This window comes from Podarcis melisellensis, assembly GCF_964234715.1.
Source record: "Podarcis melisellensis genome assembly, chromosome: 10".
NCBI classification, from domain to species: Eukaryota; Metazoa; Chordata; class Lepidosauria; order Squamata; family Lacertidae; genus Podarcis; species Podarcis melisellensis.
Window position 1 is genome coordinate 69,049,692 of NC_138542.1, and position 27,480 is coordinate 69,077,171.

The 27,480-nt window shown below is 48.0% G+C and overlaps 1 protein-coding gene across 1 annotated transcript in view; it reads right to left on the reverse strand.

The window, feature by feature from the left end:
• Positions 1-27,032, reverse strand: part of PLXNA4 (plexin A4) — a 567,107-nt gene extending 540,075 nt beyond the window's left edge. The window contains exon 1 of the mRNA XM_081926700.1: positions 25,938-27,032. The gene's annotated coding sequence lies outside the window, so the exon portion shown is untranslated. The remainder of the gene's footprint in view (positions 1-25,937) is intronic.
• Positions 27,033-27,480: the final 448 nt, after the last annotated feature.

Genomic DNA, 27,480 nt, shown 5'->3' on the forward strand with positions numbered 1-27,480 from the left:
TTATGCCTTCTCGCGATTTCCTTTTCCTGCTTTCCTTTGAGAAATTATGCAGACAAAAATTAGCCCTAAAGTTGTTATTTGCTTTCAGAGTGGGCCCCTTTGAGCCATATGTCTAGATAACTTAGAGCTAAGGAGACAACTCCATTATTGAAGAGGAAGAAAGGAAGACTTGCTTTTGACACACATCATCTTGCGTTCCCCCTCCCTCTCTTCCCCCACCAACACCACGGCTGCATGACATTCGCTTCCCAGACTCCTGCCATTTTCCGATCAATGCCACTCCGAGCTTCTCTTTATTGCTTCCATGTTGACGAGATGTTATTAAAATATTATGACATCACCCCACTGTAATAAACTCCCTGTACAAAGCACTGTGACATTTTTCGACAAGTGGCTGACAAGGCTTGCTTTAGGCAGACTTCTGACACTCATTGTGAAGTATTAAAATGGGTGTCTCTTCCGTCCTCCAGTCTCTGCTCATGAGGAACGCAAGGGATCCCACAGCACTGTCCTAGACTGGGCCTGACCCCCCTCGATTCTCTCCCCAAATCAACACCTGGAAGTTTGGGACGCTCCTTTGTTGTTAAAGATCTAGAATTCTAGCACTGGAGAGTCGGAAAGGGCCACAAGACTCATCAAGCCCATCTTCCTGCAAAGCAGGAATCTTTTGCCCAGCATGGGGTTCAAACTCACAACCCTGAGATTAAGAAGAAGAAGTCTCATGCTTCTGAGCTATATAACAACAACAACAACAAATTATTTATATGCTGTCCACTGACTGGGTTTCCCCAGCCACTCTGGACAGCTTCCAACACATATAAAAGCATAATAAAACATCAAACATTAACAATTTCCCTATATAGGGCTGCCTTCAGGTGTCTTCTAAAAGTTTTATAGTTCTCTTAGGGAAGTTTTTAATGTGTGACATTTTAATGTATTTTTAATCTTTGTTGGAAGCCGCCCACAGTGGCTGGGGAAACCCAGCCAGATGGGCGGGGTACAAATAATAAATTATTATTGTTATTATTGTTATTATTTATTTCCTTGACATCTGATGGGAGGGCGTTCCACAGGGTGGGCACCACTACCAAGAAGGCCCTCTGCCTGGTTCCCTGTAATTTTACTTCTCACAGTGAGGGATGTTGGAGAAGGGGATGTTCTTAGTACCCATCCCACTTCTGACACCACTGGTACCTATCTCCAACAAGGGATGCGGGTGGTGCTGTGGTCTAAACCTCTGAGCCTCTTGGGCTTGCCGATCAGAAGGTTAGCTGTTTGAATACCCACGACAGGGTGAGCTCCTGTTGCTCTGTCCCAATCTAGCAGTTCGAAAGCATGCCAGTGCAAGTAGATAAATAGGTACCACTGCAGTGGGAAGCTAAACGGCATTTCCATGCGCTCCGGTTTCCATCACGGTGTCCGTTGTGCCAGAAGCAGTTTAGTCATGCTGGCCACATGACCCAGAAAGCTGTCTGTAGACAAACACCAGCTCCCTTGGCCCGAAAGCAAGTTGAGCGTCACAACCCCATAGTAGCCTTTGACTGGACTTAACCATCCAGGGGTCCTTTACCTTTACTTGCTCATCTCCAAAAAGGGAACCGCCAGAAGGCCCTTGAAGCTGGACCTCAGTGTCCGGGCTAAACAATGGGGATGCTCCTTTAGGTATACAGGGCCTGGCTTTTTAATAGTGCTGTGCTATTTTTATTTTCCGAATTTTGATGGATTTGTTTTTGTATTGGTTCCTTTCTAAGGATTATGCTCGATATGTTATTAGCTCTGGGTTGCTTTAGTGTAAGCCGCCTTGAGTCCTGGTCTAGTGAAAAGGCAGGATGATATTGTTATGGTTGTTGTTAATAGCCATAGTTTGACTTGTGGTGCCCCCCTTGCTTCATACCATCGACAGTAATGAACAAAAGGCTTGTGCAAACATACCCGTTAATAACCAGAAGCTGAACAAACAAGGTAAGGCAGGCCACTGGCCTGATGATAACGGCAGGCCCTACAAAGATGAGCATTTGCGATGGATGACTAAGCAGACTGTGATTGGACTTCTTATAATAAGAAGAGCAACACCTTCCCAACTGACAGTGTATGCCAGCTGCTTTGGAAGGAGCAAGGCGAACCGAAACAGAATTGCTGGAAGAAAAAGAAGAAGAAGAGGAGGAGGAGGAGGAGTTTGGACTTGATATCCCACCTTTCACTCCCCTTAAGGAGTCTCAAAGCAGCTAACAATCTCCTTTCCCTTCCTCCCCCACAACAAACACTCTGTGAGGTGAGTGAGGCTGAGAGATTTCAGAGAAGTGTGACTAGCCCAAGGTCACCCAGCAGCTGCATGTGGAGGAGCGGGGAAGCGAACCCGGTTCACCAGATTATGAGTCCACTGCTCTTAACCACTACACCACACTGGAGGGAGGGTTAACAGATTCAGAGTCTCTGGACAGTATTCCCCCACCCCCAATCCCCAAGGACATGGAGAGCTCAGGGAGTGTTAGAACAGAAAGCGCAGAGGGTACAAGCATGTGGAGGAACGGGGAAGCGAACCCGGTTCATCAGATTATGAGTCCACTGCTCTTAACCACTACACCACACTGGAGGGAGGAATTCGCACACAACCAATGCTGTAGAACGGAGCAGAAGAGACGGAGGCGCCAAATTTTAGCATCACACAGGGCGCCGCTGAAATTTGAGAGCCCAGAGCCTGCCACTGCCACCACAGCAATATGGCTCCCAACAGATTATTTTTGTGGGAACGCAACCCTCAACAGTAAAAGGTTTCCCACCCTAAATGTGAAGTATGTATTGCTACTAACTCTAGTAGAGTAAAACCAAAGCACTCTCTTTTCCAACAATAGCTTCTTCTTTCTCTTGGAAATGTCTCTTTGGTCTCCCACATAAATTTTCCTTAGGGCCGACTCCTTTTCGTCGGAAACCCGTTTGCTAGCAAATATTAACTCATAAAGTAAAACCAGACCAATGCTGTCGTGGTTGCGTTTTGTAACCCACAGAACCGCTCCTCCTCTTCATGTTTGGGGTAAAGAAAATGAAGGGGGGGGAGCACTGGCAAATCCGAAAATAGCTTATAGCTTATAAAAAGAATGAAATGGCAACTCTCCAATTCTGGAATAATATCCAAGTTTATTTGTGGGTGTTCTGACCCAAGGCGGCTGGGCTCTTCCTCACCGCAGAACAGCCTGACGCAATCCTGTTTGATTTACGATGACTTCACATCTCGCAGAGAAATCTATCATTTAAAACTGCAGGTTTGTCGGGAGAGGCACCGAGGGCTTGATTTACTATGGACTCACTCCTCAGGACACAATCATCCCAAATCCAACCGTCAAACAGTTTGCAAGGCTGATAGAAAACATCAACTCTTTTCTTCTTCACACTCAAGCATCATGGGGAGAACAATGTCTGGAAACGTAGGTTATTAGAACCGATTCCCTTTGGAGGGAGCTAAGCGGGATTCTTAGCTGAGGTGGAAATAGGGGAACGTAGTGCAATGGAGCAAACATCAATTGGGTTTTCTCTAGATTGACGTTTGCTCCAATTCATCGCTAATTTATTGGCTTTCTTGGGGAAAGCAGTGGGGCAAGGGCCACATTGCACAGACCCATGGCTAGAAAGCACAGAGACAAGCAGAAAACTGCTTTCTAGGTACCAGAAAAGTGCAATTCTGGATGAGCCCTTGGGTTAAAAGTAGCGCTCAGGGCTTTTTTCCCCAGCTGGAATCTGCTGAAACTCAGTTCCAGCACCTCTTAGGTGGGTGCCATTGCCATTCTAAAAAAACAATAGAGATGTCCGTGGTGAGTTCCAGCTCCTCTTCTCCTAGAAAAATAGCGCTGGTAGTACCAGCATGAGTTTGACCAAACTGCGGGAGGCAGTGGAAGACAGAAGTGCCTGGCGTGCTCTGGTCCAGGGAGTCACGACACGAGTCGGACACGACTAAACAACTAAACAACAACAAGTACTGGTGAACTTCTAGAAGAATGTAATGATGTAAGAAAAGCCTGCTAGATCAGGCCAGTGGTCCATCTAGTCCAGCATCTCACAGAGGCCAACCAGATGTCAGTGGGAAACCTACAAGATGGATTAGAGGACAGGAGCCCTCTCCCCTTCGTCTCCTAGGCAACCAAGAATCAACCCACCCAGAGGAGTGTTTGTCTGCTTGCCCAATCTTGGGATTCTGGCCATTTTCCATGCTGGGCTCAGCCCATCCTTCAAAAGGAGGGCAAAGTTATTTTATTTGATTATCTCATTTCTATACTGCTTAATATATTAAACACAGTGGTACCTCAGTTTTCGAGCATCTCGGAAGCCGAACGTTTTGGTTTTCAAGTGCTGAAGAAGTAATTGCTTCCGTTTCAGCTTTTCCAATTGAACTTGCAGCCAGCCCTTTGCGCCTCGGTTTTCGAACATTTCGGAAGTTGGACGATCTTCCAGAACAGATTACGTCCAAGAACCGAGGTACCACTGTATATATCTTAGCAATGTACAAGCAAAATATTTTTTAAAACTTCAGTTACAGATTAAAATCTTTCATTAATACAAAATTACTAATACAATGGTACCTCGGGTTAAGAACTTAATTCGTTCCTGAGGTCCGTTCTTAACCTGAAACTGTTCTTAACCTGAAGCACCACTTTAGCTAATGGGGCCTCCTGCTGCTGGCCTCCTAATGGGGCCTCCTGCTGCTGGCACGCAATTTCTGTTCTCATCCGGAAGCAAAGTTCTTAACCCAAGATACTATTTCTGGGTTAGCGGAGTTTGTAACCTGAAGCGTCTGTATATAAGGTACCCCGATATATATAAATATCAGTTAGTTTTCCTTCTGACACACTCTACCTCTCAGCGTCTGGGTTCTCACCCAGGGTCCATCAAACTCTCCGCTCACCCACAAAAGTCTCACAATGAGAAGAGATCCTGGAAAAAGTATAGAGTGGACGCTTGGGTTGCGAACATGATCCGTGCGGGATGCAACCCACAGTAACCCGTTCCAGTTCTTCCAGGTTTCGGTGGTCTGTAACCCGGAAAAAAAAAAACGCAACCTGAAGCATTTGTAACCCGAGGCATGATTGTGCATAACCCTAGTCTCTCACTCTAGACTTGCTTTTTATGGGCTGGCTCAAGGTGGATGGTACTGCCTTAGGATCCCCACAGCTGTTTTCCATTCAGCTGCTGCCTCTCCTCACCCAGATCCAGGTACAGCAGGTTTGCTGAGTTTCCCAGGGGGTCCAAAAGATGGGAAGAGGGCCCCCCTCCACTCACAGCTCTTTCTTTACCCTCTATCCTCTCCACTGGGTGTGTTGCTCATTGGATCAACATCTTAGCTTGCACCTAGCTTTGTATCTAATCCTCTTCGACATGTTCCATACCTTGTAAGTGTGCCTTGCTTATGTATCACACTGATTTAAGCATTAAAGTCTCGAGCAGAGACGGAGATGGGAGTTCGAGTTCTTCATCCGGCAGGGAAGGCCAGGATCAGGGAGGAGAAGAGATTTATGCCAGCTGGGAAGCTGGTGAAAATCAACCCCTCTTATTGTTCCCAAAGGGAGAGAAGTATAAGAGCAATATATACAGAGGATTTAAGAAGGGGTCGGCTGTTGTCAGCTGCTTAGAGCCTTCTGATTATGATTTTTGAGCTGTGGGGTTCTTTGTAAACCTTGCTGATTGCGGTTGTGATGATATTGGGTCTACTTTATCGGAGACTTCTTCTCATTATCAATATATTGTTACATTTGTGTGCCTTTCAGCACTTGTTGTGGTTAGGTAAGAACGCCAGTAACATCTTCTAATACCCAAAGAGCTGTCACATGGAAGATGGAGCAAGTTTGTTCTTTTCCTGCTGCTCCAGACGGCAGGACCTGAACCATGGGTAGACAAACTAAGGCCTGGGGGCTGAATCCGGCCCAATTGCCTTCTAAATCCGGCCTGCAGATGATCTGGGAATCAGCGTGTTTTTACATGAGTAGAATGTGTCCTTTTATTTAAAATGCACCTCTGGGTTATTTGTGGGGCCTGCCTTGTGTTTTTACATGAGTAGAATGTGTGCTTTTATTTAAAATGTATCTCTGGGTTATTTGTGAGGCATAGGAATTTGTTCATATTTTTTTTCTCTTCAAAATATAGTCCGGCCCACCACATAGTCTGAGGGACGGTGGACCGGCCCTCTGCTGAAAAAGTTTGCTGACCCCTGGGTCCTGAACCAATAGATTTCAAATGAAAAGAAAAGAGACTGCAGCTAAACACCAGGAAGAACTTTCTGGTGGTAAGAGCTGTTTGGCAGTGGAACGGACTCCCTCAGAAGGCGGTTGACTGTCCTTCATGGGAAGTTTTTAAACAAAGATTGGATGCCGTGGATTCTTTAGCTGAAATTCCTGCATTGCAGGGGGTTGGACTAGATGACCCTTAGGGTTCCTTTCAACTCTACGATTCTATGATTCCATGATTCTAACAGCATCTTCATGTGGTTTTGGATGCTGAGGAAGAACTTTGTCCGATGCTGAAATGGCATCAAGGTAAGCACCATTGCAGCCTCCCTAGAGAGAGCTTTCTGATGGGAACACCCTCCCATCAGATGTCAAGGAAATAAACAACTATCTGACTTTTAGAAGACATCTGAAGGCAGCCCTGTTCAGGGAAGTTTTTAATGACTGGTGTTTTAATGTATTTTTAATCTTTTTTTGGAAGCCGCCCAGAGTGGCTGGGGAAACCCATCCAGATGGGCAGGGTATAAATAAATTATTATTATTATTATTATTATTATTATTATTATTATTATTATTATTATTATCATTAATAATTTATTTATTCAAATAAACAAAATAGCTCTGGCCTAGTGAGCCCAGCAACTCTTCCCAGTAGCTCCTACCCCAATGAGGCAGTAGCTAGGACTGAAGGTCCCTGCCTTCCGACCGCTCTCTAAGGCTCCTCCTCTCCCATGTCCTTCCAAAGCAATCTGAGACTTCTTTGCCTTGTCTGTCTTGGCTCCCTTCCTCTCCAACCTCTGCTTCTGCCTCTGGTTCGGGACTGCTCTCTGCCCCTACCTCTTCCTGCTCACAGAACCCTGTTGCTTCTTCAGCTTCCAACAACTCCTCCTCCCTGTCGGCTCCCTCTTCTCATTCTGACCACGCATCATCGTCCCACCACCAATCCCCTGGCTCCGAGCCTTCTTCCCCTGGGGGTTCCCTTGGGGGGGGGGGTTCCCCCAGCTAGTGCCTCCCACCACTTCTCTGCATCTAGCCAATCCATGATGGTTATGCTGGCTGTGGCGATGTCTGGAGGGCCACCTGTTCTCCATCCCTGGGGTATAGGCAGGCACAGGTAGGTAGTCTTTCTGGTAGGCCTGTTCTATTACCCAGAAAACGATGGGCAATCCAGCCATTCATTTCAATTAGTGGGGCAAAATGAGTACGTCAACAAGGCGGTTTATTGGGACCACCGTGTGATTCTGGGGATCCAGCCACATGGTTTCAATTATTTAGTACAAAGCTGAAACGCAGGTTGCTAATGCCTAATGGTCTTTTTATCCCTTTAGTGACCTACCCAATAAATTTAGACCGGGCATGACAAATGGTACAGTATTAACTATTGCATTTCTGCAAACCAAATTAACCCTGATAAATGCACTCTTTCGAAAGCTACTTGCTTTACAGCCTCCAGAGGACCCCTCTGCTCCCTTAAGCATTCATTTCTGAAGCCAATGGCAGGACTGATATGAGCTGGTTTGGACTAATTTTTGCCTTTGCGAACATAAGCTTCCCATAAATTCCCTGCACATTATGGGGGGAGCTCATGACATACGAACAACCCATAATATTCCATATGAACCCTTTGCTTGGGAAGGCATGGGGCCATTTTCTCCCCCTCCCGGTTCAACATTACAAGAATATTATTTATATTGCTTCTGAATGCAATTGTCTTTTTTTAAAGTAGAGGCAGGTAAGGTAAAGGTAAAGGTACCCCTGCCCGTACGGGCCAGTCGTGTCCGACTCTGGGGTTGCGCGCCCATCTCGCTTAAGAGGCCGGGGGCCAGCGCTGTTCAAAGACACTTCCGGGTCACGTGGCCAGCGTGACAAGCTGCATCTGGCGAGCCAGCGCAGCACACGGAAACGCCGTTTACCTTCCCGCTGGTAAGCGGTCCCTATTTATCTACTTGCACTATGACGTGCTTTCGAACTGCTAGGTTGGCAGGCGCTGGGACCGAGCAACGGGAGCGCACCCCGCTGCAGGGATTCGAACCACCGACCTGACGATCCTAGGCAGGTCCTAGGCGCTGAGATTTTACCCACAGCGCCACCCGCGTCCCATTAAAAGTAGAGGCAGAGCTGGTACTAAATCAGCACCTTAAGCTGTTTAGACATCATACCTTGAAAGCACATTTAAAGCACATTCTCCCCCTCCAAGGAATCTTGGGAAGTGTAGTTTCCCCCTTACAGAGCTATAATTTCCAGAGCCCTCAACACACTACAGTTCCCTGGATTCTTTTGGGGTAGGAGGGAATGTGCTTTAAAGGTATGGTGTGTACACAAGTCATAGTTAAAGAAACCAAATGTCAGAGCTGAGCCACAGACAGTGGTCACTCAAAAGACAGGGGTTCAAGCACAGGAAGCTTTGTATTAAAGGTAAAGGGAACCCCCCGAACATTAGGTCCAGCCCCGGATGACTCTGGGGTTACGGCACTCATCTCACTATATTGGCCAACGGAGCCGGTGTACAGCTTCCGGGTCATGTGGCCAGCATGACTAAGCCGCTTCTGGCGAACCAGAGCAGCTCACGGAAACGCCATTTACCTTCCCGCTGGAGTAGTACCTATTTATCTACTTGCACTTTGTGCTTTCGAACTGCTAGGTTGGCAGGAGCAGGGACCGAGCAACGGGAACTCACCCGTCATGGGGATTCGAACCACCGACCTTCTGATCGGCAAGTCCTAGGCTCTGTGGTTTAACCCACAGCGCCACCTGCGTCCCCTCCCAGGTCCTAGTCTGACACTTTAACCACTATACCACACCGGCTCTCTTTTTCCATCTTTCCCCTTCTCCACACCTCTCTTCCCAAAAGAATATCTTTCGCTCTTGAGTAGCATGACAAGCCAATTCACTTGGCAAATATTTGCATGAAAGGCGTGCTGTCTAACGGCACAGTACTCATCTTTCTAACGCCAAGATTTATATCCCCCACTTCTTTTACATGGCGTGTGTGCGTTTGCGTATGGGTTTGGAGGTTTGGGTAGGGAGTACGCAAGGATAGATCATGTAAATGTGCTGAATGCAAACAGATTCCAGATGATCTACATTAGGTCCCCACAGCCTCCCTGTCTGGAAGCACAAGGCAGGCTCCTACCACCAGCTGCCTCTCGTTAATTCATTGCAAAGTGGGGGGGGGGGAATGAGGACATGCAAGCCACCGGTGAGGACGGCTGGAAGGGAAATTGCAAACCAGCCTGGCCTGAGTCGGGCTAGCTGCGGAGAATTATTCCCCTAGGTCGCGAGTTCAAATCCAACTGTGGCCAGCAGCTGTCTCCAGCTAATTACTTAGGCGAGGACCAGAGAGAGAACCTCGGGGCATGTTCAGGCATCACCAAAGCTGGTTCAGGGAGATACCTGCCAGTGCTCTAATCACTTGCTGCTTCTGATAAGATAATGCTGAGAGGGCTTTTGTGGTCTCCGCTGCAGCCGGCGAAAATTATGCAGAATCACAGTATCCTTGAATTGTAGAATTGGAAGGGAACCCCAAGGATCGACTAGTCCAGCCCCCTGCAATCAAGGAATCTTTTGCCCTAAGTGGGGATCGAACCCAGAACCCTGAGATTAAGAGTCTCGTGCTGTATCGACTGAGGCATCGCTGCCAAAGTAGTGGAGGCTAAATGGTGGAAGACCAAATATTATTCCAATATGCAACAGTAGCCGCCAGAACATTAATAGCACAAAATGGGAAGACACCAAAAATCCCAACTGTAAAAGATTGGCAAATTAAATTATTGGAATACATAGAATTGGCAAAAATGACACAAAAAATTAGAAACCAAAAAGGTACAAAGTTTAATAATGAATGGAAGAAATTTATGACATATATTGAAACAGATGTAAGAAATTTAAAAATCACAGTAGGCTCGATATAGCACCTGGGATGTAAAGAGTTTAAGAAAGTGAAACTGCAGAAAGAAAACCTTTTGTAATATAGTCCAAAACCGAGTTGAAGGGAAGTCAACTATTGTTGTGTTGTTTAGTTAATGCATATTTAATTTGTTGGCGTTTTGTTTGTTTCATTTTTTTTGTTATGTAATGTTTTCTTTTTCCCTTTTCTGTTCTTTTGTTCTGTTTTTTCTCGTTTTATTAATGTTTGGTGTTGTATAGTGAATTGAAACTAATAAAAATAAAATAAAATAAAAAATATGGTGGAGGTTTCTGCAGAGCTGCGATTCAGCTGCGTCATCTGAGGGTGGGACTCTTACGTTAAGCGTGAATGCATTATGGAAACCGTCGCTCTGTATAACAGCAGACTCAAGTCCTGTGTGCCAACAGGTGAAGAGACAACAAGGAGGAAGAGGTAGGGAATCAGCATGCCATGGGGCGGGGGGAGACAGGAAAAAGAAAATACTTATTTACATGGAGATAAAAGCTATCAGTGGCCACTAACGGTGTTAGGATACGAGTAGATGCTAGGAGAAGATATATTCACTAGATATTAGAGTTGAGCAGAATGCATCCTATCGTAGCTTAAAGGGAAGCTTAGATAGGCTAGGAAACCAGCCCTGGGTGCTCACTGGAAGGACAGATCCTGAAGCTGAGGCTCCAAGACTTTGGCCACCTCATGAGAAGAGAAGACTCCCTGGAAAAGACCCTGATGTTGGGAAAGATGGAGGGCACAAGGAGAAGGGGACGACAGAGGACGAGATGGTGGGACAGTGTTCTCGAAGCTACCAGCATGAGTTTGACCAAACTGCAGGAGGCAGTGGAAGACAGGAGTGCCTGGTGTGCTCTGGTCCATGGGGTCATGAAAAGTCGGACACGACTAAACAACTAAGCAACAACAAACAACAACTACTCCAGGATGCTTTAAGGCAGCCTGGATTTCCCTGGTATTTCCCTCTTTCTTCCCCCCTTAAACAATAATCACACAAGCAGTCTCGTAAAAGGTAAAAATAACATTTACCCACTGAGAACGCTTGTTGAAGAGTAGTGGATAACAGCAACTTTGTTCAGGCAGCCTTAAAATGGCAATTCCATAACAAAGACGTACTTAAGTCTAGCTTTAAAATGTAGTCTGAGCTTGGAGCTCAGACTAAGCAATGGGAGTGCCTCTCGTAGAGTTCTCTCTAGCAGGTTTACAGGAAAACTCTGTGAGCTTCAGCCCCTATCATGTGCCTGTCTAGCAAAACATGAATTTGTTGGTTTGACTGCATTTTATACTTGCATCCCTTGGTACTCAGACTCCCGAATGCCACAAACCTGAAAGTGAGTGTTCCGGTTTGCGAACGTTCTTTAGAACCCAAACGTCTGACAGGGCTTCTGCTGCTTTTGTTTGGCTGCAGGACCTTCCTGCAGCCAATCAGAAGCCATGCTTTGGTTTCCAAACATTTTGGAAGTCAAACGGACTTCCGGAACGGATTCTCTTTTGAATTCCCAGGTACGACTGTGTATCCCAAAATGGCTATACTCTTGCATGAAGGAATGCCTCTAAGTACCAGTTGCTGGGAACCACAGGAAGGGATAGGGCTGTTATGCTCGAATCCTGCTCGAGGCGCCTGGTTGTTCACTGTGAGAACAGGAAGCTGGACCAGATGGGCCATCGGCCTGATCCAGCAGGCTATTATTATGTTCTCATGACACTTCTTGAAATGAAAAGGGCTTCCCCCTTCACCCCAATAGATGCCTGAAAACTGAAATAGGAGGAGCTCAGTGGCTCTGCACAGAGGAAGCATCCCACGAGTTTGGTGCCACCATCAAAAAGGCCCCGTGCAACAGCATGCATCTTATCATCTACCTCATCTCACAAGACGATAGGACAGAGCTCATTGGGATGAAATCCAGATAGGGAAGGTGAAGGGTATAAAGCTTCTGATCATATATCCCTCAGGGTCAGCTGGGTACCACTGCAAGGAATGATGTGTGAGACATGAGGAAATTGCAGCTAGTTATCACCAGCAATTAAGGAAGCACCAGGCGAGAGTGAGAGACAGTTCCTGTGACCCTCACTCAGCATCTGACCAACTCTGTCAACATACACACAAAAATTAATGAGGCAACACATTAATTAGCACTTGTCTACTACACAGTCAAGATTCAGAGGTGGTTCTCCTAGGCTTATTATCTTAAAATAGTAACCAAAGAAGCCAGAAATGAGAGATTCCAGGCACATCTACTTGCTGATCATTGCTGGTTTTTTCAAAGGTAGTTATGTTTATCAACAGAACTGTGAATAGGTAAAGAGAGCCCTGACTGTTAGGTCCAGTTGTGGCTGACTCTGGAGTTGCGATGCTCATCTGGCTTTATTGGCCGAGGGAGCCGGTGTATAGGTTCAGGGTCATGTGGCCAGTATGACTAAGCCACTTTTGGCGAACCAGAGCAGCACACGGAAACTCCATTTACCTTCCTGCGGCAGCAGTTCCTATTTATCTACTTGCACTGGCTTGCTTTCAGACTGCTAGGTTGGCAGGAGCTGGGACAGAGCAATGAGAGCTCACCTTGTTGCGGGGATTCAAACTTCCAACCTTCTGATTGGCAAGCCCAAGAGTCTCAGTGGTTTAGACCACAGCGCCACCCGCATCCCTAACATATCCCCAACATTCCCACAAATACTAGGCTAGATGGACCAACAGTCTGACCTGGGATAAAGCATGTTCCCCCATTCCTGCTTGAGATCAGCCTTGGTCATAGCTGCTCAGCACCCGGACTGACCATTTTCACAGGCAGTACTTGAATCAGTTTCCTCTAAATTTTCTCCACCTGGAAACCACACAATAAAAACTACATCAGCCACAATGTGGCTTTGATTTTGAATGGACTCTCTTCTGCTTCCCACCCCATAATAATAATAATAAGCTCTGCCAGTGACTCATTTTGAGCCAAAAAGCATCACTTGAAAAAGCACTTGGAAGCTATCGTCCGGTGTTGCGCTTCCTAGGGTGTCGATCTTGTTGGGAGTGGTGGGACTTTCTCCTGAGTCAATGTCCTTATCTCTCTGTCTTCTGCGCCGTTCTCTTTCTGATCTGGGAAACCTACATGCTAACATAGGACCAGTGATGGATTTACATATAAGGTAAATAAGCTACAGCTTAGTAGCCACTCTCTTTGGGGCCCCCCAAAAATTGAAAGGGGGGGTAACTGGATGTACATTTCCAAAATATAAGATAAAAAACAAATAAAATAAAAGCTACATACAGCAACAGTGTTTTGTGTTGTGTAGACTCCTATGATATAAGTCATGGGCCCCGCCTGCTAGCCTGCTCCCTAAAATATCACTGGTTTGCTCGCTTCTATATATAGGGTGCCTACATTCTGCATGGACTTTTCAATAATTACTTTGATAGAATACATATTTTGTTATGTGCAAATGGCTTTAGATACCGAATAGGTCCATAAATTACCATATAGCATATATTCAACACAAAAACCAGCAACAATTTGTTGTTGGCAAAGGACAGCTCGACATATAAAGGGCCCCATTACCTTCGGTAGCTTAGGGCCTCATCAAACCTAAATCTGGCCCTGCATAGGACACTGCTGCCTTATACCCAGCAAGTCAGGCCCAGTGGTCCATAATAATAATAATTTATTATTTATACCCCACCAATCTGGCTGGGTTACATTAAAAGCTTCCCTAAACAGGGCTGCCTGTTTTAGATGTCTTCTAAAAGTCTGTTAGTTGTTCTTCTCTTTGACATCTGGTGGGAGAGAGTTCCACAGGGCGAGTGCCACCACCAAGAAGGCCCTCTGCCTGGTTCCCTGTAACTTGGCTTCTCGCAGCGAGGGAACCACCCACAAGTTTTTGGCCTACAACTCCCATGATCCCTAGCTAGCAGGACCAGTGGTCAGGGACGATGGGAATTGTAGTCTCAAAACATCTGGAGGGCCGAGGTTGAGGAAGCCTGAGCCAAAGTATAGCCTCAGCTATAGATAAATGCACACCTATGATGCCTGGGCTGCAAGTAAATCTAGACAAGTAACTGTGGCACAAGCAATTTCATTTGCCCAGTTCCTATGTCACAGTAAACCATGGTTTAATATGAACAAGCAGCACGTTGGCTTGCACAGCCCTAAAGTTTCTATAGTACTCCTCTCCCATTCCTACATGCTGTAGATGAAGCAAGCCAGAGTCTGGCTTTTCATGCCAATATATCCAAGTTTGCAGTTTAAGAAACCATGAGTGATAAGCCAAGAATAAACTCAGTTAGCACTTGGGGTTGATATCTCTGGAGAGAAACAAGCCACAGATTCCGGTTTGGATGACACGACAAGCCAGCTCCTGCCCTAGCTTTGCCCACAGCATTGCAGGAGGAAGAACAGGGGAGGAATGCCACAGGAACTCTTGAGCAGCGTGAACCATCATGCTGCGTTTTCACATCAAACCATGATTTATTTCAAACTATGGCTTACTAATGCAATGTACGAACCCAGCTACAGACTGCTTATATACATGTTAGTCATTTGTTGCCTAATGCAGTGTTTTTCAACCACTGTTCCGCGGCACACTAGTGTGCCGCGAGATGTTGCCTGGTGTGCCGTGGGAAAAATTGAAAAATTTGAAAGATTTAAAAATAAAGTATTTTATAATTTTTCATATTTCTGTTTACTTACTATTTCATAATAAAGTACCGGTAATTATAAAATACTTTCTTTGTGTTTATTTGATTCCTATTCAAGAGAATTACTTTATATATAGTCAATATAGGCACAGAGTTAAATTTTTTAACATTTTCTAATGGTGGTGTGCCTCGTGATTTTTTTCATGAAACAAGTGTGCCTTTGCCCAAAAAAGGTTGAAAAACACTGGCCTAATGCATTAGGGATAAGAATTGCAAAGCTTCATAGCCTGGTCGCCTTCAGGGTGATACCAACTCACCAAAGGCGATCAGGCTTGTGGCTATTTACATGCCTGCAAAAGCAGATACTGTCCTGAAACGAAAATTCTTCCAGTGCACCCACCCTAAGAATGCTGGCTCACAACACACAAACACACAATAGATTTGGCCAAAATTTCATCCAAATTTCAGGTGACTGTGGAAGCCAAGGAAGAAAGGTAGTCTTCCTTTAATCAGATTCCTTTCCCCTTATTTTAAAAGGCACCCTCTCCCAAGCTGGGTGGGGGAGTTAAATCATGGAATTATATATTTATGCATTTAATCTGCGCTTATAAAACAAAAATAAAAAAACCAATTCGCACATAGCACATCTGTTGCGCCGTTTGAAGCTCAGCTCCTTATTAACCGTGCTTCTTACAAGAGCTTTTTAGATTGGGGGGGGGGGAATAGATGAAAAACCCTCTAGACAATTAAAATTACCCAAGTAATGCTCTGATCCCTGAAACCTTAAGTCTGTGGCTCATGGCGGGGGGGGGGGGGGAGGCATTTGAGGAAAGAGAAGGAACTAATCTCATACAAAGAGGCGCACACACTGTAATTATACCAGGAGAACAGACGAGCCAGTCCATTTCTCCACTGGTCTTTCGATTACAGCTCTGATTGCCTTTCACATGAAATAAGGACAGCAGATAAAGGAAGCCCCGGAAGCTTGCTTTTATGCTTTCAAAAAATATTTGCCGAAAGCCAGGGCCCAAGTGAAATAAATCCTTTCTTTGGAGACAGTTGATTCTCCTGCAAACAATCTTTCCCTCTCTTCCTTTAGCATGACAGGCAAAGAGAACAGTGACAGCTGTTCCCTTGCCACACAGATTTCAAAGGATTTCGACGACTGGGGTTTCTCCCCTGCTCAGCTACCTGTAAAATATGTCATTCTCTTCCTCAAGATCCTCGACTTAGCAGGAGAGGTGAGGGACAAAAATGCAGCGTGTTTCTCCTGCCACGGAGACGTTACGGAAGTCACACGCCACAGACCGCATATGCGAGTGAGTGGAGGCAGCGGGAGATTTTGCCTAATGCGGGCTGAGATGTGACCACAGAATCACAAAATCAAAGACTCATAGAGCTGGAAGGGACCCAAGGGTCATCTAGTCCATACCCCCTACAATGCAGGAATTATCAACTAAAGCATCCATGACAGATGGCCATCCAACCTCTGCTTACAAAATTCCAAGGAACGAGAGTCCGCAAACTCCCGAGGGAGATCATTCCGCTGTCAAACAGCTCTTACTGTCAGAAAGTTCTTCCATTAGAATCGCCCTTCTTGTAACTTGAAGCCATTGGTTGGGCTCAAGCTTGCTCCATCTTTCATGTGACAGCCCTTTAGATATCGGAAGATGGCTCTCAGATCTCCTCTCAGTCTCCTCTTTTCCAGGCTAAGCCTACCCAGCTCCTTCAACCGTTCCTCATCAGGCTGGCTTTCCAGACCCTGGATCATCTTGGTCGCCCTCCTCTGCACACGTTCCAAATTGACACAGACACGCAGAGCTCTGCTTCACACACACACAAACCCCCAAAGTGGTGAGGCTGCAAACTGCTGCTCAGTCATGAAGCTCCCCGGGTGGCCTGGTCCCAGCAGAGTGTCTTGGCCCTAACCCACCTCACAGGGTTGTTCTGAGGATAAAATGGGGAGGTGGAGAACAGAGTGCGCCCCCTTGAGTTCCTTGAAGGAATGGCAGAATATAAACATAATGTATAGATCAAAACTATTCAGTCTGTTCTAAAGTAGGGCATGCAACGCATCTTTTAAATTAATTTTTTAAAAGCTTATAGAAGAGGGGGAAGAATAGATCTCCTTTTTGGAGTACACCAGTATATACAACTAGAGATATATGGAAGTGAAGCGAGGACTGAAGATCTGAGAATCACAGAATTGTGGAATTGTAGAGTTAAAGGGACCAGAACAGTCATCTAGCCCACCTCCCGGCAATGCACGAATCACAACTAAGTTACTGTGGTTTTTTTAAATGCAAAATGCTAGGGGAAGGATGCATTTTTAAGTGGTGGAACTGAACCCCTTCTCCTCTCTGCTACAACCCTTTCCCTCCAACCACTCCCCCCTGTTTTTTGGAAGATCTTTGCCAGCAAATCTGTGCCAGGGGGTTGGCTGGAAGTGTGGGATGTGAAACACAGGAGCAGTCAAGTACAACATTCCTAGAGTGAACATGTTTACACATGGGGAGGAATGTTTGTCCAGCCAGCAGGTAAACTTCCTGTTTCCTTCTGGGCTGGGAAAGACTTCTGTTGAATGTGACTAGAGGTGGGCGTGGCCTCACCTGTGCAGGTAACAACAAAAGCACAGGGCAGCCACCTCTCTCTTTTTTGACTACATGCATCGAAGAAGCAACATCTGCTTAGCCAAAAATGCTCTCTTTTCTTCCAGCCAAGAGAGGACAAAGGGACTGTCTCCTTATGAGATAGTTTCCAGATGTATGTTACTTTTCTAAGCTAAGTCTGCCTTCTGGGATCTGATTGTGAACAGAATGATATGTGAGTAAACTCTTTTTATACTTTTATAGAAGACTGTGTAATGTCTTATCTTTTATGAGGGAATAAGGGGAAAAATAAAGGACACGGGTGGAGCTGTGGGTTAAACCACAGAGCCCAGGACTAGCCGATCAGAAGGTCAGTGGTTCGAATCCCCGTGACAGAGTGAACTCCCGTTGCTCAGTGCCTGCTCCTGCCAACCTAGCAGTTCGAAAGCATGTCACAGTGAAAGTAGATAAATAGGTACCGGTCCAGTGGGAAGGTAAACGATGTTTCCGTGTGCTGCTCTGGTTAGCCAGAAGCGGCTTAGTCATGCTGTCCACATGACCCAGAAGCTGTACGCCGGCTCCCTCAGCCAATAAAGCAAGATGAGCGCCGCAACCCCAGAGTCTGCCACAACTGGACCTAATGGTCAGGGGGTCCCTTAACCTTTACCTTTAAGGGGAAAATACCAGAACAGTTATTATAGAGGCTTTAGCAAGCCTGAGCAAATGCATCCGCTGTGAGTTTAAGAAGGGGAATGATACTCTGCTAAATTGTGAACTTGTTAACACAAGTTGGAAAAGGATATAATCAAACAATATATCCTCTCCTGCATCCCTGAACATTCCCACAGGAAGAAGGGAAAGGCCATAGCTCAGTGCTAGAGCATCCAGCTTGCATGCAGAAAGTTGCATGTTCAATCCCTCGTATCTCCGGGTTGGGCTGGCAGCAGCTCCTGCCTGACACCCAGGATAGCTGCTGCCAGTCAGGGTGGACAGTCTTGAGCAAGACGGGCCAATAGTCTGACTCGGTATAAGCCGGCTTCCTATGTCCCTATGTAACGGTTCCATGATGCACTCCACATGCTCCCACACCACGAACATACATCACCTTCAGATGTAGCTAAATAGCAGCTAACACTGCTACAAGGCTTTAGCAAGCTTTCCATTTGTTTATCTGGAAGGAACTCATCTACTGTTGCTGGAGCATTACATTTCCATCAAAAGCATGTGCCTCTCCGCGTTTAGATCACTTTCCCGTGTCTACATAATTTAGGGGCATACGCCTAGAGGGGAAAGAAGGGGGGCGGGGGACGTTAACAGCCAGGTTTCAGTTGTAGCTCAAGACACACAGCAACACAACCCAAGATTCCAACACTGCTGGAATGCAGAGAAAAAGAATAAGCTTGAAGTGGAAGGCGGAGGGGAAGAGGGGTATCCTTCTGATATATAGGTAAAGGTAAAGCGCACGGAAATGCCGTTTACCTTCCTGCTGGAGTAGTACCTATTTATCTACTTGCACTTTGACATGCTTTCGAAGTGCTAGGTTGGCAGGAGCAGGGACCGAGCAACGGGAGCACACCCTGTCGTGGGGATTCGAACCGCCAACCTTCTGATCGGCAAGTCCTAGGGTCTGTGGTTTAACCAACAGCGCCAACCACATCCCAAATTGCTCCCTACTTTCCTCATATAAGCGAATGACTGGCATTTGGAAGTATCAGGCAAAAACCAAGGCGCTGCATTTAAGACTCTCTTGGGGAGGGTGAGCAAGCCTGCTTCCTGCCCCTAATGCATCACTCGCCAATGACGTTTCTGCAAGATTGTACCCGGGTGTGTGATGTGCTTGCAAAGGGCATCTGAACAATGGGCCCCCAGAGATGCAGTGCACCCAGCCAAGAGCCCTTACAATGCAGGATAGTGGCAGGCATTCCAGTCGGTAGAGCCTGAGACTCACAATGCCTCGATCATGGATTCGAGCCCCACATTGCCTGCATTGAGGGGGTTGGACTTGATGACCTGTGTGGTCCCTTCCAACTCTACAATTCTCTGATTTTGCTAGTTTATGCTGGGTATATATCAGAAGATGGGATGCGGGTGGCACTGTGGATTAAACGACAGAGCCTAGGACTTGCCAATCAGAAGGTCAGTGGTTTGAATCCCCACGATGGGGTGAGCTCCCGTTGCTCAGTCCCTGCTCCTGCCAACCTAGCAGTTCGAAAGCATGACAAAGTGCAAGTAGATAAATAGGTACCGCTCCAGCGGGAAGGTAAACGGCATTTCTGTGTGCTGCTCTGGTTTGCCAGAAGTGGCTTAGTCATGCTGGCCACATGACCCGGAAGCTGCATGCCGGCTCCCTCGGCCAATAAAGAGAGATGAGTGCCACAACCCCAGAGTCGGCCACGACTGGACCTAATGGTCAGGGGTCCCTTTACCTTTAGGGAGCAATTTGGTGGGGACATTAGTGGAGTGGGTGCAAAGTTGCCCCTTGCTCTTGGGGAGCCCAGCCCTGAATCAAGCTTGCTCCTTGCATAGTTGCATCCTGGGAACTGGGATAAATGGATGGATGGATGGATAAAAAGATGCACCCAGGGCGTATCTTCTATGAAACTCATGCAGGGCCCCTAATCCTGGATTGGCCCCAGAAGCACATTTAAAATGTTGGGGTTTAGTAGATCCAATTTGAGTGGCACGAATCAAATTAATTAATTGTTTTGTTGTATATATTTCAACAATCCCAAAGTTTGGCAGTCAGTAGAACAGTCGTTCTAAGTGTGTGGCGATCTGTCGTGGAACAAACCCAATGAAGAAGATGATGTGGTCCTCTTATCATAAACAAAAATTGGCTTAAAAAGATTGATAAGAGAATTCTCAGTGTATTGCCAGAGAGAACACCTGGTTGTAAATTATCAGGAAACCTAAGTTATGGTTTTCTCAAGGCCCAACAGTTGGCTTATGGACAATCAGCCAATCAAACAGGTCAAAGCTTTCAAATATTTGGGCCTTATCTTCCAGTCCATGGGGAGCACACCAAAAATGTGCAAAAGAAAAAGCATCCCAAAGTGCCAAGACTTTGACTCGCTTTTTCCATTAAAAGGGTGGCAAACATATACCATCAACCCTAGAAGTCTTCCAAGCTAAACCCCTAGCAAAACTACTATACAGGGCTCAGATTTGGACTGGTAACCACCTTAGCACTTTGGAAGCTGACGGCTGATAGGGGGTTACCCAAACATCATTGCTGGTTGCAAAGGGGGGGGGCCATGACACATCAAGCTTCAAGGTTTCCAAAAAATGTAGGTCCGCCACTGGGCACAGCTCTAGTACAACAAACACAGTCTGGCAGCTGGGGCGCGGGTGGTAGAGTGGGAAGGCCTGAAGACTGCCAGGGCAACAAAAGTGGGATACAGGATCCCCACTGCTCACTGCACATAAAGTGGTTGTGCAAGCTCACACCCACCCCATCAGATTCCTGCCGGTAATGCAAGGAATGCCAGTGTCAGAAACTGACAGCTGGCTTTGCCCTATAGAGTCCCTATAAGTGTGGCACTTCAAATTTCCTTGCAGATGTAATGTGCTTATACAGGGGGTGGGAACCCTGAAACATTACATACAATGGACTCTGTTGGGGACAGAGGCTGAACCTGCTCCTTGACCTCTGGTGACCTGAGCCGTTGAGGAACAAGCTTGTCTCTCCTCGTTCTGGGTTCTGTTGCTTGGTCACTCTCTGGTGTGACGGAGCCAAGTCTGAACGTTAGGTTGAGAGGCATTGATTTATGGCTCTGCAGGGATTTGAAACCAGATCTTCCTCATCTAAGTCCAAGACAGCAACCATAAGCCCCAGAGGTTGTTGTACTACAACTCCCATCATCCCTGGCTGCTAGCTAAGCTGGCTGGGGGTGATGGATGTTGTAGTACAACAGCATCCAGGGACCCATGAATGAAGAACGCCACACTAGGCCTCATTGTCTATCACCTGGGGCAAAATGAAAATAGCCTTTTTCATTCACATGCAGTTAGGTAAAGGGACCCCTGACCTTTAGGTCCAGTTGTGACCGACTCTGGGGTTGCGACGCTCATCTCGCTTTATTGGCCGCCGAGGGAGCCGGCGTTTGCCCACAGACAGCTTCCGGGTCACATGGCCAGCATGACCAAGCTGCTTCTGGTGAACCAGAGCAGCGCACAGAAACGCCGTTTACCTTCCCGCCAAAGTGGTACCTATTTATCTACTTGCACTTTGTTGTGCCTTCGAACTGCTAGGTTGGCAGGAGCCGGGACCGAGCAACGGGAGCTCACCCCGTCGCGGGGATTCGAACCGCCGACCTTCTGATCAGCAAGTCCTAGGCTCTGTGGTTTAACCCACAGCACCACCCACGTCCCATTCACATGCAGTTAATAAGAGTCTAAATATCTTTTCGAGGGCTGTAATGGTGCACATGGTCAAACTGCTTAAAATCCCATTGCTTTCTACAGGGTTGAAGGAGCCCAGCTGTGCACAGGATCACAGCCAACGGGGTGGCAGGCCTTTGCCACCTCCAAATTCTGAATGGCCTCCTTTACCTTCAAGCCATGGAAATGGCATATGACCAAAATCCCATGGTTTTGTATGGGATTCAAAGAGCTTAACTCTACGCAGAATCGCAATCCAGGGAGGGATGCTAAGCTTGCCAGCTGCAGAGTGATAAAGGTCCAGCACCTCCAAGAACAGAACAAGCATAGGAAGTCTACCAAGTGCTGCTGCTTCTCAGCACTTGATGGAGAGAGTTAGACCTCTTGGATTCTCAAGTCCAGGTGCCATCTTGGGGAATCTGTGCTTGGAAACCCAGCAGAGGACTACCTGGCCCTGACCAAATCCAGAGAAGTTTGGAAGCACATTACACAGCATTCAGGGTTGCTAGATGATTAATGTCAGTGGAATAGGGACCACCGGTCAATGCAAACAGGCTTTGCTTAGATATTACCAAAGTATCTCCAAAGTAAATTATGTCTGTGAGGGGTTTTTGCAGGGCGGGGGGTGTAGCTTATCATTTTGCCTTTAGAGTGAGAACATAAATGCACACTGGAAAAAAGTACATAAATGTTTATACCATGTAATTAACTAGAGCACATTGCAATCAAAGTTAAGTCTCATTGACTTCAATGAGAAAGTTAAATACGTTTTTTTAAAAAATCCATTTAAAGCAACGAGAATTTGAAATACAAGCTGGGTCGTTCTCGTAGTATAGGGCACCATGTATCATCTTCATGTTTTCCCAATGGTAATAATTCCTATAGAGTAGCCAGGCAACCATGCTTTTACCCTGAAACTCTCACCCAACCATAGGAACCAACTCCTAGGGGTTGAGGTTCCTTTACCCCCACCAATAAAATATTTGAGGGAGTCACCCCCCCAAAAAAAGTTGATGGATGTTGCTAATCAAATGGTATGGATGAGCCCCGTCATGTGATCAGTTATGTGGGGTGGGGCTTCCCTGCCCCTCCCAATATTTTATTCAAGCTGGCACCCTTGCCCCCAACCCTGCCATTCCAACATGTGCCCGGGTTGATTATGGCCATTCGCTGGCAAGGAGAAAAGCACTCATCATATGCTCGGTGGCTCCTGCTTTCAGCTAGCTATAAATCACCTGTTCCTAAACTGTGCTTTGGCATTGAATGAGCCCTCTCTCAAATGAAGTCCTTGATTTTCAGGATATATTGAGAAAATATGACAATAGAGAAACATGCAAGCTGTAAACACACTGCCTTCTCTTCCTGATGATGAATTATTAGTCAGATGAAAGATGGAGATACAGGATGGAGATGGATAGAGAGGCAGAAAATGGTCCGGCGCGATACAGCATTATAGCTCAACTTGTCTTCATGTACTAAGCCATAAGCTCACTGAGAGGCCTTCAGCAAATCATTCAACACAACGTGTTTGTTTTTTTCTTATTCTGTAAAGAAACCCCCCTGGAGAGATTCGCAAGACACCAAAGAAACATCAGCCTCTCTTTCTGCCTCCAAATCCCTCCTCAAAAGTCAGCCCCTCCATGAAATCTGTGGCTTAACCCTTTAATCCTCCTCTGCAACTGAAACAAAGCTGAAATAGGTGTCACCAGATTTGGTTAACTTCGTCTCCCTTTCCAACTTTCCCTTTGCCGTCTCCCTCACTTTCAAAAAATTATACTGCAGCCTCCTTGGGGCAGGGACCTGGCTTTTTCATATTATTATTATTAATAATAATTATGTTTCCCTGAAAAAAAAGGCCGTATGCACTGCTCACACCTTATGAACAAGCACAGAATCAACTGTAATACAATGGGATGCAAGATCAATTTGGACTTCGCAGGAAGAGAGTCAAAGGAAGAGCAGGAAATCAAACTTCTATTACGCAGATCATCCTTGACAATTCCAACATGCAGCCTGCATTGCACTGTGACATTCTGGTCCCCAGCTACTCCCAACACGGATTGCTTTTTAAACAAAACCCCCCCTCAAAAAACGGGCTACCCATATTGCCACCTCCTCCTGCTGCTTTCTCTGCATCTCACCTCTCCATCTGTAAAATGGGCACATCAACGTCCTGCATCTTAGAGTTGCTAGGACAATGACTGAGAGAGCACCATAGGTAGGACATGAATGATTTGAGGAGGAGATTGGTAAATGGGCATTGGCCAACAGCGCCTTTCCCTCTTCCAAACCCTACCCCCTAAAAGCTGATCGTCTCCCATGTGTGATGTTGCAGCCCGAACCGAAAAAGAACCCCGCAGGACCTCAGAGGCTGACCCGTTTCTAATGCCGGGAGCTTGGCCGACGAAAGCCTACAAACCTCAAACGCCTGAGCTCTGCTGAGAGTCACTTAGCACGGGCAACACATGAATGTGTGCAGCCACGGCCACCTAAACCCAGAGCCTGTCAAACCTTCAGATTTTAAACTGTGGCACCCACCCTCCGCTTCAATTCCAGAAGAAGAGATGGAAAGGCTCGGCGCTGTCTGAGAACACCAGCCTGGGAGCCTTCCTGTGGCTATTCCCGGGTCAGCGGTGCCCGCACCTGTTCTGCTTATTCCCGGGGCACGACATTTGCCGGGTCGAGCCAGGGATGGTGCAAAAGAGACGCCAGGATCGAACCGCTGGTACACGTGGAGCTTCGTCCACGCTCCCTGCACTGATACCAGCTTTTGAGGGGGGTCAGAAACCCAGGAAAACAATATCTCTGGGCAAACCAAAGCCATACACCTGCTGCCAAAAGGTGAGGGTGGGAGATTGGTGGAGAGACAAGCGCCTTTCCTCTCTCTCCCCCCTAGAAAAGTTCATTCCCTGAAATAGACAAGATAGCATAGGGCGGAAGGAGAAAGAAGATGTAACATTTGCAAAGTCCGGTCGTCTCTTACGGGGCCTGAGCAATGCCAGCGAAAAGGCACCAAGCCGCCTGGTACCGGCTTCTGCCAAGGCAGCTGAGGAGGGATGGGTGTCGGAAGTTGGGAAGGGGTTTGGGGAGGCTGGAGAGAGCTCTTCGCACCTCTAAATGACCCAAGGCCCATAAGGAGAAAGCTATGGACGGTGTCCACTGAAAGGTGGGAGAAGAAGGGGCGGAAAAACCTAGCAATTTGGAGCAAGCGCACGCACACTTTTCGCAAGGTGCCCACAGCCTCGGCTCTGCTTTCCTTGAACACCTGCCTGCCATCCTCAGGGAAACTTGTCTGCTTAGAAGATCGGGGGTGGGCTTGGGTGGTTGGTGGTAGCGGAAGAGGGCTTATTCAATAGTTGTCTTACACACAGACTGGCACAAAGTCCTCGCAAGCCAGACGCCAACCTCAGTGTCACGTCTTAACGCGCGAGCGCTGCTGATACCCAAGAGCATTTTCCTCTCTCTCTCTCCATCTCCCTCCAATATAAAGGCAACCCTCGTATAGTTCATTCATTCTGAAGCCAAACTCGCTCAGCTCCGTGGATAACCCACGCTGGTATTTCGCACGTTTTTAACCCCAGTCTTCCTTTGGAGAGCAGTCCAGGAGGGCTGTTCCACAGTCGACTCTCTCCTCCTTCCTTTCCTTTTAAGTTCGGCTCAGCACCTCTGCCACCCCCATCCAGGCGCGGGAGGCGAGGGCAGGGTGTGTAAGGAAGGCGAAAAAGACTTCCCCTTCTCTTCGCCCCCCCTCCCCTCCCCATCGCCCCATTCCACAGACAGGATCGTTCTTCCACCCCATCACCGCCCTATCAGGGCAGGTGCATGAGCTCTGGCCGACCCAAACGCCCTGGCGCGAAGGAAGGGGGGCGATTTCGGGGGCGGGGGGGGGCGGGATGGGAGATGGGGAGTTCCGTACCTGGAAAGGCTGGTGATGATTCCCCCCCCCCCCGCCGTCCTCCTTGCTTCTCTCCTCCCCACACACGTTTGCTCAGCACAGGCGCCGCATTGACACTGCAGATGGTGTCTCGGTGTGTGTGTGTGTGTGTATGTGTGTGTATGTGTGTGTAATATATATATATATATCTCACATACATTGTGAGTGTGTGTCTGCCTTCCTTTCTCTCCATCCCTTGCATGCATTGCTTCCATGCATTTATTTGCCCAAAAAAGGAGCCTTAAAAAAAAAAAGCAGATTAAAAAAAATTAATACTGTATGCCTTTACCTCTGCGCTGGTCCAGCGGGCGCTTTTCCTCTCCCGCTCCCTGTCCAAGGTATTTGCAACACCTCCTCCAGGAATCAGCCAGCAGGTGGAGAGGAATCGGCTACTGGGCTTGCAACAAACACCCTCCTCCAAATATATGTGTGTATTTTAAAAGCAAAAAAAAAAAAAAAAAGGTGGAGGGACCAGCTTCTTCTTCTTTTCCTTCTTCCGTGCCCCCCTGCCTGCCCGCCCGACCCGGCGGCTCGCTCCCAGCCGGCCACGGGGCTGGATCCCGCGGCGCCCCCGGGTGCCCGTCTCACTCTGGCATCTCCGCAGCGACTGGCTCGGCTTCTCCGCCTCCGCCTCCTCCTCCGTGCCCGCCCGAGAGAGGAGCGCCCACTGCGGCGACTGCCTCTGCCACCGCCGCCACCGCCGCCGCTGCCTCCTCCGGAAAGCTCCCGCTCCGCTCGGCTCGCCTGCTTCCCTCCTCGCCCGGGAGGCGGCGGATCCTCGGCTGCAGCCCGGCGCTCAGAGCTCCACCCTGCATGCACGAGACCCGGCGGGCTTGCAGGTTTTCCTTTGCACAAGAAAAAAAAAACCACGCTGGCAAAAATAAAGAGAGATTTCTCTTTCAAGGGAAAAATCCCTGCTTAGCAACGAACCGGCCACTCGCCCCGTTGGCAAAGCGCATCAAAGGGCGCGCGGAGGCTGCGGCTGCGGCTTCCCTTGCAAAGGGAGCTCCCGGCGGAGTCTCGGGCTGGCTGCTGCTGCTGCTTCGCCGCCGCCCCCCTCCGGGCTCATGGCTTTTCTGCAACCGCCCTGGGGGGTGTTTTTTGGGTGGTGCTGGGGGTCAGGAAGAGGCAACAGGGGGGGGAAGGTGCCGGTCCAGGCGGGCGGGCGAGCGAGCGAGCGGCGGCAGAGGCTGCAGGAAAGGTCCAAGGGGTTTCTGCTGCTGGAGGGTGCTTGGCTTGCGCGCCTCTCCGCCGGCCAGCTGGGCGGAAAGTTTGCCGGAGCTGCGGGAGGCGCTGCAGCCGCTGTCTGTTGGCCAGGAGGCGCCGGGCGCTGCGGCGGGTCTCGCTGCTCCTGCCGCGGCCGCTGCCGCCTCTTCGCCACTGAGGCTCTGGCGCTGGCGCTGCGTCCTCGCGCGCTCGCTTCCTACTCACTACTGACATCTAGGATCTCCAAGCTGATTGGGCTAATTGCGCGAGCTCGTCGCCAGCTACGGCCGGGAGGCGGGGGGTGCTGGGGTGGGTGGGGGTGAGGGTGGGGGCTTGGGGAGAGGGAGAAGATCTTCCAGCCAGCAAAGGCTGGCGACGCACATGCTGCTGCTGAATGCGCGCTGGTGGCTGGATCGTCGACTGGGTCCCCCAAAGGTCATCCAGCCGGACCCTCTCCGACTCAGGGGTCGCAGCTGAAGAAGCCCTGGCACTCCGGCAGGGAAGGGGGCACTCAAGCTCTGCTTGAGATGGATGGAGAGGCCGCCCCCTTCCGAAGGGGGTTCGTTCCGCGGCGGAGTGGTTCTTGTTCTGTAACACTCTCTCGCACAAAAAGTCGTCGATGGGTT